General features: G+C 49.6%; 1 long non-coding RNA gene across 1 annotated transcript in view; it reads right to left on the reverse strand.

Annotated features, from left to right (window-relative positions):
- LOC102018460 overlaps positions 1 to 13823 on the reverse strand; it is a 46696-nt gene that overhangs the window by 8729 nt on the left and 24144 nt on the right. The gene's annotated exons all lie outside the window — the stretch shown is intronic.

A 13823-nucleotide genomic window follows, 5' to 3' on the forward strand; every position in this document is an offset into this window, starting at 1 on the left:
CGTGTTGGCCTACGAATCCCACACCAGGAGCTGGAAGAAACTCAACGACCTTCTCCAACCCTGAGATTGTTTCCTTTACTGTTCATTCAGCTGTCGTTCGGGGGCACTGGAAAAGGTGTCACAGTGTGACCAATACTCTGATCTGGTCACATAGTCCTACCCTTCCCCAACTTCAAATATTTTCCTTTGATCTTGTTCTTAGAACTCAATTTCTACTCAATAAGAACAATGGAGGTTTGCAGGACTCCACAAATATCATATTAACTCATACAATTATATATAATCAGTTATAGTAATTTTTCAGATGACACTTTCTGTCAATTTTCTTACTTGATTCCTACATTAATCCCTTTGAGACATTAGGTGTTAAACAGCCAAGGCCCAGGAAGCAGAAACAATTGTCAAAAATCACCTGACTAGTAAAAGGCAGAGTCAGGATTTGAACGCAGGTCTAGTTCAAAGCCTGTGTTTGTAACCACTACAACTGCTCTCCACTTCCTCACAGCCTTAAAGCTACCTGCTGTGGTATCTGGGACATTAAATAAAAGGATGAGGCAGGACTCAAAGGTAGAAGCTACCCCTACCTATTGCATCAGACCCCAGATCTCCACAAGCTAATGAAGCCCTTTTGTGCTGGTATTTTTCTTGGTAGAATCCCCAGTGCAACTGTTTTTCCATCAGGGAGGATTTTTTTCCCTCAGGATCCCAGAGGGGAGAGAAGGATCTGAAAGAACAAATACCACAGGGGAGCCTTCTCATTCATCCCTGGAGTGGTATGATGCAGGGACAGAGAACATGAACATAGTAAGGCCTTTCTGGCTCCCTAACCCACCAGGCTTTCAGACCAACGGGAGGAAGAGAGTTGAAATAGCCTCATGGAGCTCCTGTGGATGACAGAGGGCCACAAATATGGGGTCAGGAGCCTCCAGAGTGAAAAAGTTGCTGCCATAGCAACGATGGGAAAATGGAGGCCCGAAGAATTCAAATGAATTTGTTCAAGGCTGCAGGGTGGGCTGGCTGAAGAACCAGAGTATCCTTTGCATTGCACCCCATGGCCTCCTAGGTATGTGCAATGAATCCAGCCTCTAGCTTCTGTGTAAAGAAGAAACCCAAAGACACATGGGCCAATGTCTGGGAAGAGAGCTGCCAGGAGCCCATAAAATCTATTCCATTTATGCAAAACATACATAGTGATTTTTTTCCGTGTCAAATTTATAAATTTTTTGCATAAAGTCAGAAAACAATATCACTGACAAAGAGTGAACCATGGGAAAGGTGGCCTGGGATTGGAAAACACAAATGCTCCATAAGGTGGTGGGGTCCCAGCCCCACCCCCAAGACATTTTGCAAAGGTACAGAAGGCAAGCATAACTCCCTGAGGATTTTGATTCATCAAGTGAGCTGCAAGGCCTGGAAGCCACAGTGCTGCTGGAAGCCCATTTCTCCCAGGAGATTCTGCAACAGCCTCCCAGCCAGAGCTGGAATTGGTCATACCACCCAAGAGGACGGCTGATGTTTCAGCACCAGGGACAGGGACACCACGTTGGATCTCTTCAAAGCATTTACTCATTCTACCTTTATGAGGAGCTTTTAAAAAATTAAAATAAAAATAAAAAACCTTTGCCCTTTTACTTTGTCTAGTGGGGTGAGGAAGTGTGGATGCCTCTCTCTCCCTGGTTGGGAGTATGGTATACGTTCTGGGTGACCTGAGTGCCCCAATCTTGCAGGGCATGAAAAGCCAAGGGACCCTCCCCAACCCAACAAAAAGGCCAATAACAAGAAAGAGGAGAGGAGCAAGATGGAAGAACCTTGGCCTGGAAATCCTATGAAATAGTCTTGAGACTTCCTCTAGGTCACATAGTGACCTTGGGCAAGCCATATCCCCTCTCTGGCCCTGACCAGGCCATCACCAGTGAGAACGAAGGTGACATCTGGGGAATTTGACCTCAGATCCTTAGGATGACATAGATAAGTTTTCTCCCTCCACCTCACTCACCATGGCATCACAACTGTGAACCATCTCAAAGTAGCATTTCTGAAACTATGATCTCCAAAATTGGGAGTGTCTCAAGAGACAGGTATTTTGTGCAAACGAAGAATGAAGGTGAAGCACCGTAGTGAACGTAAGTTTGAGGATCACTGCGGTAAACAAAGACAAAGAGGTGTTTTCTTTGCTGTAGAACTTCCAGCCCCAGTAATGTGCTATTGTTGTTTATTTCTAAGATGGCAGACAAGAAGGCTTCTGTGTTTCCCAAACTTCCTTTCAGGGGACACTGGTAGGAATAGCTAACACATATATAGCACATATTACGTGCCAGGCATTATTTTAAGATCTTTCCACTTTAAGTCATTGAATTGTCACAACAACCTAGGAAGCAGGCACTATTATTGCTCCCATTTTGCAAAGAGGGAGCCTGAGACATAGAAAATCCAAGTACTCATCCCAAGTTGCATGGTTAGTGTGCTGTAGAGCAAGGATCTGAGCACAGGTAGATGGGCTCCAGAGTCTGTGCTCCTAACCATATCTCTGAACTGCATCCCCCAACCTGAGGGCCTGCAGCTCATAAGCCACAGTGTAGGAAATACTGTCCTAACTGCATGTCTGTTTAGATTTGGACATTTTTCTTTTTCATGTGGTTTGCTTTGGTTGATGTTTAGACTCCCGGAGCAAATAGGCAGACCCACATGATGGCTGGGAAGTGGGGGAGCCTAGTGTGGGCTTTCTAAATTATTATTTATTTGTTTTTACTTAAGATTCACTTTGCAGCACATGAGACAGAGAACTATGTTTCTAGTCAGGTTATGGGCGTCAGGAGAAAGGGGAGAAGAGAGAACGGCAGGAAGACAGGAAGGAAAAGAGAAGTAAATGAAACAGGGAAGAGTGGGACGGAGACAAAGACAGGGCAGTGGCATGGGGTGGGCAGAAGCAAAGTGATTCATAAGGAAAGAACCAAAAAAGAACAGAAGAAGAGAGAAGGGAAGATGGCCTCACCCTCAGCTTCTGCTTCTGGGCCTCTCTACCTCCAGCCTCCTCTCTCACCCAGCTCTCCTCTCAGCCAAGAGCAGCGGGGTTCCCTCCTTCCATGGCACCAGGGGCCTGCCTCTGCAGGCAGCTGGGGGCAGGTCTGGGGCTGATCCCACCTGCGAGCCCAGGTCTGTGTCATGGAGGCCCCTCCCACGCTTTGAACACCAATCCGCCCTGGCCACCTCTCCAGGCACTTTTCTGTGCAACTTGACCAGAACAAATCCACACCTGTCTCCCTCCACCAGGAGCTTCCACCCTCCTCTTCCCTCCTTGGAACTTCAGAAAAGCCTGATATGCTTTCTCTGCACCAATTCCTCCCCCTGTTAGGTGGCTCAGCCTGCACCGGGACTCAGCTGTGCCTCTCAGCTTTAAAAAAAGGAAAGAAAGAAAGAAAGAAAGAAAGAAAGAAAGAAAGAAAGAAAGAAAGAAAGAAAGAAAGAAAGAAAGAAAGAGAAACTGGGATCCTGCTTCTCTTTGCACAGGAGAATCGCACCAAATTTAGTGTCACTGGTGACAGTCTGTGCTCCGGGCCCAGCCCTGGGGCTTCCTTGAGGGCACTGGGATGATGTCATCCCACTGGCCTGAGCCCGGTGGACTCTGGTGTCATCCAGGCCAACCCCAACCCTGCCTCTAGCCACTCCCAACCCAAGCTCTCACCCTCAGCCTGTCTAGGCGGAAATTTGGGGCTGATGTTGCCATGGCAACTGTGGTACCAGTGATTGCTATTCATTACATTCAGGGGATAGAATTTTATGACCTAGAATCAGAAAATGCAAAGCAGCCTGTGTTATAGAAAGTACCATGGAACCAGGGAGTTTTTGCAGCTGCCTCAGCAAAGTTACTCTCAAGGAGAACGATGCTGAAAAGTTACCTGCTCTTGCTGGGACTCAGTAGTCCCACCTGTCAAACAGCACACCTGTCTGAGTATGGGGAGAGTGGGACAAGATGAGCCAGCATCCTGGCTCTCAGAATGCGTGAGTGCTTGCCTCAGAAGTACATTTGCAGGGTGATTGCAAGCAGACCCCTGAACATCGACCCAGGCTCTCAAGGGAGGGTGAAGAATCAGCCAGAGGGCATCATCAGAAGTTCTGTTTTCCATTAACTCCCACTTCTGAAAGCAGGAGCAAGCTTTTAGTTCAAAGGAGCAGGCTCCTTGGTGAGCTGGGGTCCCTTAGATGGAAACCATCCTCGGCTCGGGGTGGGCTCCCAGGACACCCTGCCCTCTTCCCACCTGCCCGTTCCCAAAAGCAGCCCTGCTTTGACCCAGCCATTCCCCTTCCAGAAGTCTCTGCCCACAGATTCCCTTGGGGTAGAGAAAGTGCTTGGACACAAAAGCTTGACAAGAAAAAAACCACTTGATTTCAAAGTAAATTTACTTTCTTTTTTGAACACTCCTTTGCTTTCCAACACATGTAGCATGTATTGTATTTTTTAAAAATTAATAAGCCATTCTTAAAAGGTAGCCTTTCACAGGGAGGCAGCAGGGCTCGATTGCTCTATTCAAGTCTTGACTCTGACATTGTCTGGCCATGGGTGAGAGCATGTCTTGACCTCTCCAACCCATGGTTTCCTCACACAGGGAAATATCAATGCCTATGGTAGAAGGCGAGGGTGAGCATGGAATGGGACCTAGCAAGTAGTAGATCACAATAAAAAGGAGCTCTTGGCTGGTTCCCTGTGCTATCATCTCAGATTGGGCCAGCCCAGGCCTTGAGGCCTCCAGCCTTTCCAAATCTTGACCTCTGCCTCTCAGTCTGCAAAGGTTCCACCTTCTCATGCCCTTTAGCCCGGCCTCCAGGCTCACCTGAAAAGTCTGCCCCCTCCCTGCCAGCCCAATCACAGAGTCTAGCCTTCCTGGGTCCTGATCAAGGAATCATCCACCCAAGGTGATCCCAGAATTCCCAGCTGAGTTGGGGCTCCCCAAGGCCAGTGCAGGCTGGACTACCTCCTGGCCCCCTCCAACCTCCAGGGCACTTGCCTCTTCTACCCCAGCCAAGAATCCTCGGACCTTAGTTATTCTACAAAAGGGGCTGCACCCTTCTCGTGGCCTGTGCTGCTCTCTCTGTGTGAGCCACTGGGGAAGACACGGGCAAGACTGCCAGGGAGAGGCACCAGGGCTGAGCCAGCCCTGCACCCCAGCCTGCCAGAGAGGAGCGTCTCTCTGTGAGTCAGCCCCACCATGCCTGGTGACAGACATGCCTTGCTCTGATCATTCGCCTCCTCTTGGCACCTCAGGGAGGGAGAGATGGAGCAGAGCATGCTAGAGAACAATGAATACTTTGTGGGAGCCGGAGGCAACCGAAGACTTCTGCTGTGTGACAGGAGGAGAGAGGCAGGCAGAGGAGAGGGGACAGGCTCAGAGGTACCAGCACTGTGCGGTGGGGAGGCCCCTGGGGGCAGGAGCCCGAGGCATCTGCCTTCTCTGCCTTCTTTCCTCTCATCTCTTTGCTTTTATCTTCTGTTTTCCGCCCCCATTTCCCTTCTCCTTGTCCATAGTTTTTTCTTTTCTCCCTCCTCTCCTCCTTCTACCTTTCTGTCATTCTTTCCTCTACTCATTAATTCATTTCTAAGTTTAATTCTTTTCTTGATCTAAGTGCTCTTCCTTTGGCTTCTGCTCTGCACTGGGTCCTAAGCTAGGCACTGGAGACACAGGGCCCTGGTCCCCACTCACTGAACATAACAAACCTTGTCATCTAGCCCTGGAGGGGTCAGAGGACTGGCTGGCACTCAGAGGATGCCTGAGCCAGCTTCCTAGGATGAGATGCTGCCTTACGGGCAAGGCAGGGACGGGCATCCAACAAAGGATCTGGTCAGGTATGGCTGGGATGAAAGTATGGCCAGACGTAAAAGGGATGAGCTGCACTCATATGACTGCCTCTGCACTAGGCTTTTTGATTAGCATTCTTCCCTTTGAAAATGGGGAAACAGCCTCAGAGAGCTTTGTGATTGGCCTAACATCACCTAGCCAGTGAATGGCCAAGATGGAACTCAACTCTACATCCAAGTGGCTCCAGTGGCCATGGTCTTACTCCTTGACCACGATGAACCACACTCTGCTCAGGAGTTGAAAGAGGCCCTGCCAACAGGTGGCCGATGAAGCAGATTACAGCCACCCAATGCTACTGTCCTGGGGGTGAGGAGCGGACACTGCTCTACGCCACTAAGAAGGCTCTGTGCTCGAGCCGTGCTGCAGGATCCAGCTGGGAGTGAGCCTATGTGGTATTTCCAGTGCCCCTCTTGTGTGGCAGTGCTTCCCTGTGACTGGGTACCTGCTCTGGCACCTCCGCTGCCCAGCTGCCGGAGGTGGCGGGTGGACCACACAGCTGAATTGTTCCCAGTTCTGCCCTCCAAAGCTCAGTCTCTGAGAATCACCAAGACCTAGGAAACCAGGGAAGCTCCGGGATGCACTACCAAGAAAGACCTGTGGGTGGCAGTGCCAGTGACTTCCTCGGGAGTCATCACCTCCTGGTCTCTAAGGCACAAAGAGTTCTCCCCACTTTTGCGTGACTGGTGCCTCCTCAGCAAAGGATGGGCAGCCTGAGGTAACGGAAAGCCTGACAGCACTAGGGGCAGAATCCTAGCTCTGGGTCCCAGCTCTGTGACCTTGCCTCTTGGAACCTTGCCTTCCTCAAATACAGGGTGCTAATAATATCTCCCTTCAAGCAGGCCTTCATAATACCTAGGTGAGACAGCTACTCTAGCTGCTTCTCTTCCTTCCTTCCTTCCTTCCTTCCTTCCCTCCTTCCCTCCTTATTTCCCTCCTTCCTTCCTTCATTTATTTTATTTACAAACACGTATTGAGTGTCTATGTCCACTGGGTATTGATGGCGACAGGGCCCAAAGGTCGGGAAGGACAGAGCCCCTACTTTAATGAGGCCCACATGCTTGGGGAAGGGTAGTAGCACAGTAGAAAATAAAATTGGGTCAGGTAACGGCAAGTGGCTGGAAGCTACTCAAGGCAGGGTGACCGTGGAAGGCTCCTCTGAGGGGTGAATGGCAAGAAAGAGCTGGCCATGCGAAGGCCAAGGGAAGGCGTTCTGTGTGGGGAGGGCACGTTCAAAGTCCTCAAATCGGATAGGACTTGGTGTGCATGAATGCCGTGGTTTGTGTGTTGGGAGCTTGATCTTCAATATGGTGATATGAGGGGGTAGTGGAACCTTTCAGAGTTTGAGCCCAGGGCAAAATGATTAGGTCAAAGGGGGGCGCTGCTTTCAGAAGGGACAAATGCTGGTCTTACAACATGAGTTAGCTCTCTCCAGAGAGGGTTGTTACAAAAGCACAAGCCTGGCTCATAAGTTGCTCTGGCTTCCTGTCCCTCCCTGTATTTTCCCAAAAATGCTCCCACCATGATGCCAGATGCCAGCCACAGTGCCCTCACCAGAGTCTAGCAGAAGCCAGAACCATGCTTTTGAACTTCCAGAACTGTGAGGTAAGCAAACCTCTTTTCTTTGTACATTACCCAGCATCAGGTATGTCTTAGGTACTTTTCTCATTGAAGAGACAAAATACCCAACACCCAAAGTTAAGGGAGGAGAATTTTATTTGGCTCACAGTCTGTAGAGGTTCAGTCCATGGTCAGCTGGCTCCAAGGCAGGGTGGCATGGCAGAGGAGAAACAGTCCATTGCAAGCAGGCAGGCAGGAAAGAGCACATTGGTTTTCTGTCCCCCATATTTTGTGCAGGCTACCCACCCTAAGGCGGGCATAGCACTCCCACCCTTAATACTAGCCAAGACTACGCTAAACCAATCAGTGGGCTGATTTAGTAATCACACACCCTTGTCCCAGCACCACACACTCTAGATTCAGCCAGCTCTGAAAAGCTCCCCATGACTGCATGAAGCTTTGGGGGAACATCAAGACACAAGCCATACAAGGTATTTTGTTATGGCGATGGAAAAGGAGCTAAATCAATGGTAATGACAAGAATGAAAGACAGAGAGTCGTGGAGAAACTGGCAAGGGCTGCGGTTGGAGCTGTGCGTATAACCAACTAGGAGAGGGACCTGCAAGACCCAGGAAAGGATGCCCACGCAGTGAGAGTTTAATGTTAGTAGCTAGAGGTACAAGCTCTGCTCCCTCCCTCATTTCCTAGCTGGGGAGACAGGCTGGCTTCTGGCCTGTGGGGCTCCTGGTTCATGTGATAATGGCCCTAATACAGGAAATCTCGGGTCCTCACAGTTCACACCTTGAGTCCTGGCAAGATAAAGTGGGGCCACAGATGTCACCGGGCTGACATGGCTGCTCTTCCCAGTCTCTTCTGGCCTTTCCTGCTTCACCTGCTCCAAAGGTGGAAACTTAAGGGCTCCAGGGAGGGGCGGCCTTTGTGACCAGGAGGGCCATCCAGCCCAGCCAGGAGAGCAATGAAGTCTGGCCCGACTGGGTCTGCAAAGTGGAGGGAAGTGGTCCTTCCCAGCAGGTGAAGCCCTCAGCTTGGGGGAGGGCACAGGGAAGGTGAAGAGGGCTTGCTGTACCCCCCCCAAGATACCTTCAGTGTACATTCACCTTCCCTCGTGACCCCTCTGACTCTGAGAATGGCTGGGGGAGCAGGTTGCCTTTCTGACAGATGCTTGGAGCTGCTGTTGCTCAGGACAGCCCCCCACCCAGGATCACCTCAACACCACCTTGGGCTTTGTCTCCCCTCTCAGCTCACCCTGTCCTGTTCTCCTCCCGTTCCTCATCTCCATCCTCAGTCTCTCTCTCCACCTCTGCTGTTTCACCTCCACCCTGTCTCCACTGCTCTCTTTTTCTTCTCCAGATTGACTAATTCGACGAGCAATCTCAATCTCTCTCGCCCCCACCCCCCTCTTTCTCTCTCTCCCTCTCTCCCTCTCATTCTCTCTCCAAGTAGTTTCCAGAATATACAAAACTTAACATCAGCTATGACCCAGTCCATCTTCTTGCATAACCAAGTTCAACCCAGGAACTGATGTCCCTGGTCCCAAAGGAAGAGAGAGTTGTCACTAAATGAATATCGAACACTTTCTTACCAAGAGTGGTTCTGCCACATTGCTCTAGCAAACACTGGTGCAGGAGACAGTGAGTGAGTTCAAGTGTGCCCACAGGAGGTGTCTGCAGGGAAGCAGCCCCGTGCTCCCACTGCAGGGTAAACCACTGGCTTCCCGGGGTGCCCAGTGGGCACCTAGGCTAAGTCAAAATTATCCAAGAAGCATATTAGAAAGATAGATCTCCAAACCCAACCAAGAGCTACCAAACAAGGCTTTCCAGGAGCAGACCTTTAACAATCTCCCCTGGTATTTTCATAGACAGTGGAAACAGAGAACCGAGAGAGTTGAGGGCTGGACTTCCCTCCCTCCTTAGTCAGTTCTTTACCAGCTCATGATCAGTATCTCCCACTAGGAGCCAGGCAGTATGCTCACAGCCAGGTAGTGAGCAGACACAGGGCAGATCCTGACCCCAAGTCAGCCTAACATACCCTATAATCCCTATGCAATACAGCCCTACCCAGCTCCTCCTGTCATCCTGCACCTCGACCTCTATTGCCACCCGCATTGGCTTCGTTTGCTTCTTTCAAGGCTGTGTGCCCATTTTCCATGCAGCTCCATCCCATCAGGTTGGAACTCATCCTTATCCCCAAGCCCTTCATCTTGCCCCTGTTAAACCCCCTTATCTGCCAGAAACATGACCAGTGTGCTGATAAGAGGCTGGATTCTGAAGTCAAAGAGCCTGAGTTTAAATCCACCCTCCTGTTACCTACTAGCTAAACTAGTCCCTCAATGTTTCTGTGCTTGTTCCCCATTCTGTAAAACAACAGTAGGTTCTCATAGGCCTAAGGATGAGAGGAGATCATATTTACAAGTTAAAGCACTTAGAACGGTGCGTTAAAATGCAGCATCACTGATCCAACACAGGTACTAACCAAGTCAACAACCAGCGCTCTGGCTGAAATTCAGCCCATCCAGCACCAGGTGACATTCCATACGTGTGCCCATTATGACACCCAAAACCACTTTCTTGTTCTCTTAGCAGCCCTGCTTCTTTGCGATACAGTTCAAAATTGTTTAAAATTATGTTGCCCTTTGGGTAACTATGGAGTCATGTCTCTCTTCCCTTGTTTCCCACCAGGGAAGAAACCACAAAGGCCCTTCCCAGTACAGTGCCTGGCCCTTTAAGGAGGTCAAAAACTATTTGCCAAATGAGCAAACGGAGGAATCAAGTGTAACTTCTTAGAGCCAGGCTGTCTTGCCTCCCCTTGAAGTCAACATCAGCATGAGTCACATCCAAAAAAACCTGAGTCTCACACTCAGAAATCATCAAAAGGCAAGCTGGAGGCTTTACCGCAGTCTCCTGAGAGAATGCCAAAAGGTGGGAGTTCTAGTCATCACTCAGACTTCAAATCCCTCAACTCTCCCTCTTGCCTGCCCTGGCCTCCAGAGAAAAAGGCCAGTTGGCCACTCCTTGCCAGACACCCAGCCTGAAATGCTGCTGGCCCATTTTCCTGATAGGATCTGGGGACCAAGCTATGTCCTTTTCCCTCTAAAGGAAGGATTCCCTGGCCAGTCATGGAGACCATGAATTCCTGAAGGACTTCTGGACAAAGAGCTCTCGACTTCCTCCTCCAGGAACCCACAGCTGCCCTGAGGCCCCCTTGGAAGGGATCAAAGAAGAGAGACACAGGGCACAGAGCCCCCACCTCCACTCCCACCATTTACTGAACAAAGACATGAGGACAGGGAGTCCTAATGGGGGGCTTCCCTTTCTGTCCTTGATGAACTTGGAGTCTTGCAGTGCTCACAGAATGGCTGAGCTATTAGGAAATTAAAAACAAGATGCTAACTCTGCCTCAATAAGCCCCTCCCTCCTCTGCAATCAGTTTTCTCCATCCACTAACAGGATGTCCACCTTCTTTCCAGCTGAAGAACAAGATGGCAGCCTGGGAAAACCTATGTCACACACATGGCCAGGAAGGAGGTGTGTGAAATTGGAGAGACAACCCAGTCTGCCCCTGAGATGGCCACACTCCTGCAGTAGTCATGAAGACAAGAAGGTTGTTAAGGACCAAAAAACCTGGGACAGATTTCATCAAAGTATGTATATTACAGGGGAAAATAGGCATATGACTTAAGCACAAATGGTCTTCTTCCTTCTCTAAGATCTCAGGGAGCTTGCTTGTGTCTCATTTAAGACACAACATCAAGCTGCTTGTGCAGTGACTTGTGTCTGACCTCCCCCAGAGAGCTGGAGAGATTCCCACACTCAGAATATACTTAGTGTTTTGGGCCCTAGTAATAGAAAGTCCCATATCCTGCAAGCTAATAAATATTCAATAAATGTCTGCTGACTTGAGTTTTTAAAATACAAACTTCATCATTTGCTGGTTGCATAATACTGGGAAAGTTTCTTAATCTCTCTGAGACTGAGTTTTCTTGTCTGTAAAAGAAAAATAAAAAAGGTATCTATCTATCTACCTCTAAGGTCATTTTGAAGGTTGAATAACAGTTTGCATGTCTATCACAGGTAAAGAACTCAAGAGTTTTGTTATAATGGCGGTGGTGGTAATGGTCATGGTGATGATGTTGGTGACGATCATGGTGGTGACAGTGGTGGTAATGCTGTGGTTATCGTATGATGGTGATAGTGATGGTGGTGATGGTCATGGTGGTAATGGCAGTGGTGATGGTGGTAGTAGAAATGGTGACATTATGGTAGTGATAATGGTAATACTGTGGTGTGGCTGTGGTGGTGATGGTGATAGTGATGATGGTGATGGTGGTGGTAGAGACAGGGACCATTATGATAGTGACAACAGCCCATCTTTCTGTTGGGCCTGGAGACTAAGCCACATGTGATGGTAATGCTAGGGTTATAGCTGTGACGATGGTCATGGTAGTGGTGGGGTGGGTGGTGGTGATGGCGGTGGTAACAGTGACAGGGGTGATGCTGGCACTGGTGTCAGTGGTGAAGACATGGTGATGTGATGGTGATGACTGCCCTCCCTGGGTCAGCTCGGGTTAGCCTGGATTCAGCTCCCCTACTGGTCTTGGGTCCAGCCACTACCTGGGCCAGCAGGCACTTGGAAGCCTGACAAGGCCTGTGGCCTCAGCAGTGCTGTTGAGGCGGAAGCAGAAAACAGACACCCACACTCAATAAGAGGTTGAATGTTTCATACGGCGTGTTCCGCCAACAAAAGATGAACGTAATAATTTTGAAAGGAATATTTGTGCACTTGAGCTGCTGAACAGCCATTTAATACGGTGCTGGCAGAGGAGGCAGAGCACGTGAGCAAGGAGAAATACGTATCCATTACACCCAAGGGGACAGCGGCTTCACACAGGGACCTGAGTCTGGAGTCAGCTTGTTTGGGAAAAGGCCGCTGTGGGAATAGGCAACAAACCTGCACTGAGCACCAGCTATATGCAGGCCAGGCTGTGTGGAGGGCACAGCTGAGCATGAGACCCAGTTATTACCTGAAAAGCCAAGTGTAGCGGGGGGAAGCAAAATACATAAAATAAAACCCTCGCATCCGGCCATTCATTCAACGAGTGCACACTAAACTTTACCTGCTGTGTATCAGGCCTGTGGTAGGCATCGTGAACACTGGTGAAAGTCTCTGTCCTATGGCATCCCCAGCCCAGGGGTAAGACAGATGTGTGAATAAACACAACACCATTTCCCAGAGCTCTGCTTGTCTGTAGATTAGAAATAACCCTAAAATAGTAATGTAAAGACAAATGAACTTAGGGACTTCTACAAGATGCAGGGTGCAAATGAACTTGGGGGCTTTTGAGACTGGAGCAACGCGTTGGGAGGACACAACAGCCCCATCCACCTCTTCCTGAGCTTCAGACCCTTCTACCCAGCTGCCACTAGGAGGCCCCCAAGGCAATGCAAGCAGAACCATAATGCACTTCCAGCTCCGGGTTCCTCCAGCACTTCTTCTGTCAGTGGATCCCCTTCCTGACCCAGGGTGCTCAGAAAGCTAAAGGCTATTGTCAACACCAGTCTACCTGTCCACAATCTCCCTCCAAGTCTGCCACTACCTGATGCTCTCATGACTTCTTCCCCTTCTTTCTGTCGCCACCTTCCTGCCCCTAACTCATGCCCCTGCCTCCTCACACCTAGGATCCCCACAGCCTCCCAACTAGTGCTCCATTTCTGCTCCACCCATTCCCCAGACTCCCATTGCACTCAAAATAAAGGCGTCAGGGCGTTGCAGAGCCTTCTGTAGTGAGGCAGGAAGACGCTAAGGAGCCAGCCCCATCTGCTCTCTATTCTCTCCCCACCCCTCTCCACTCAACCACCCTGCCTTCCTCTCCCCTTTGCAGTCACCTGCTCCTTACCACTCCAGGGCCTTTGGGTATTATTCTTCTGCCTAGAAGATTCTTCCAGTCCCTCCTTACCTAGATAACGTCTCACACTTAACATCTCAGCTGAAAGACACTTCCTTCAGAAAGCCTTCCTTGTCCTTCTAGACTAACTCTGAGTTCCCACATGGCACCACGATTGTGTTTGTGTAGCAAGGGCACATAGTTTGGTTGATTAAAGCCAGTCTCCCTGAAATTCCTTGAGGGCAGGGATCATGACTGGTTCTACTCATTCCAGAACAGAGGGTCCAGTACATTGCAAGCACACAGGGAGTAGAGTCAGATAATGAATGAGATAATGAATAGATAATGAATGAGAGAGCACACTTCTTCCAGTATATACTCTCCATCCCCTCTGCGGTAAACCCTAGACTTATCAAAGGCAGGTGGAGATACCGAGAGCAACAGTGACCCACCCAAGTCACACAGCAAACAAGTGGTTGCATCAGGACCAGAGAAATCCAGGATTCCTGACT

Source organism: Chinchilla lanigera, unplaced genomic scaffold (genome assembly GCF_000276665.1).
Source record: "Chinchilla lanigera isolate Chin_1 unplaced genomic scaffold, ChiLan1.0 scaffold00051, whole genome shotgun sequence".
Taxonomy (NCBI): domain Eukaryota; kingdom Metazoa; phylum Chordata; class Mammalia; order Rodentia; family Chinchillidae; genus Chinchilla; species Chinchilla lanigera.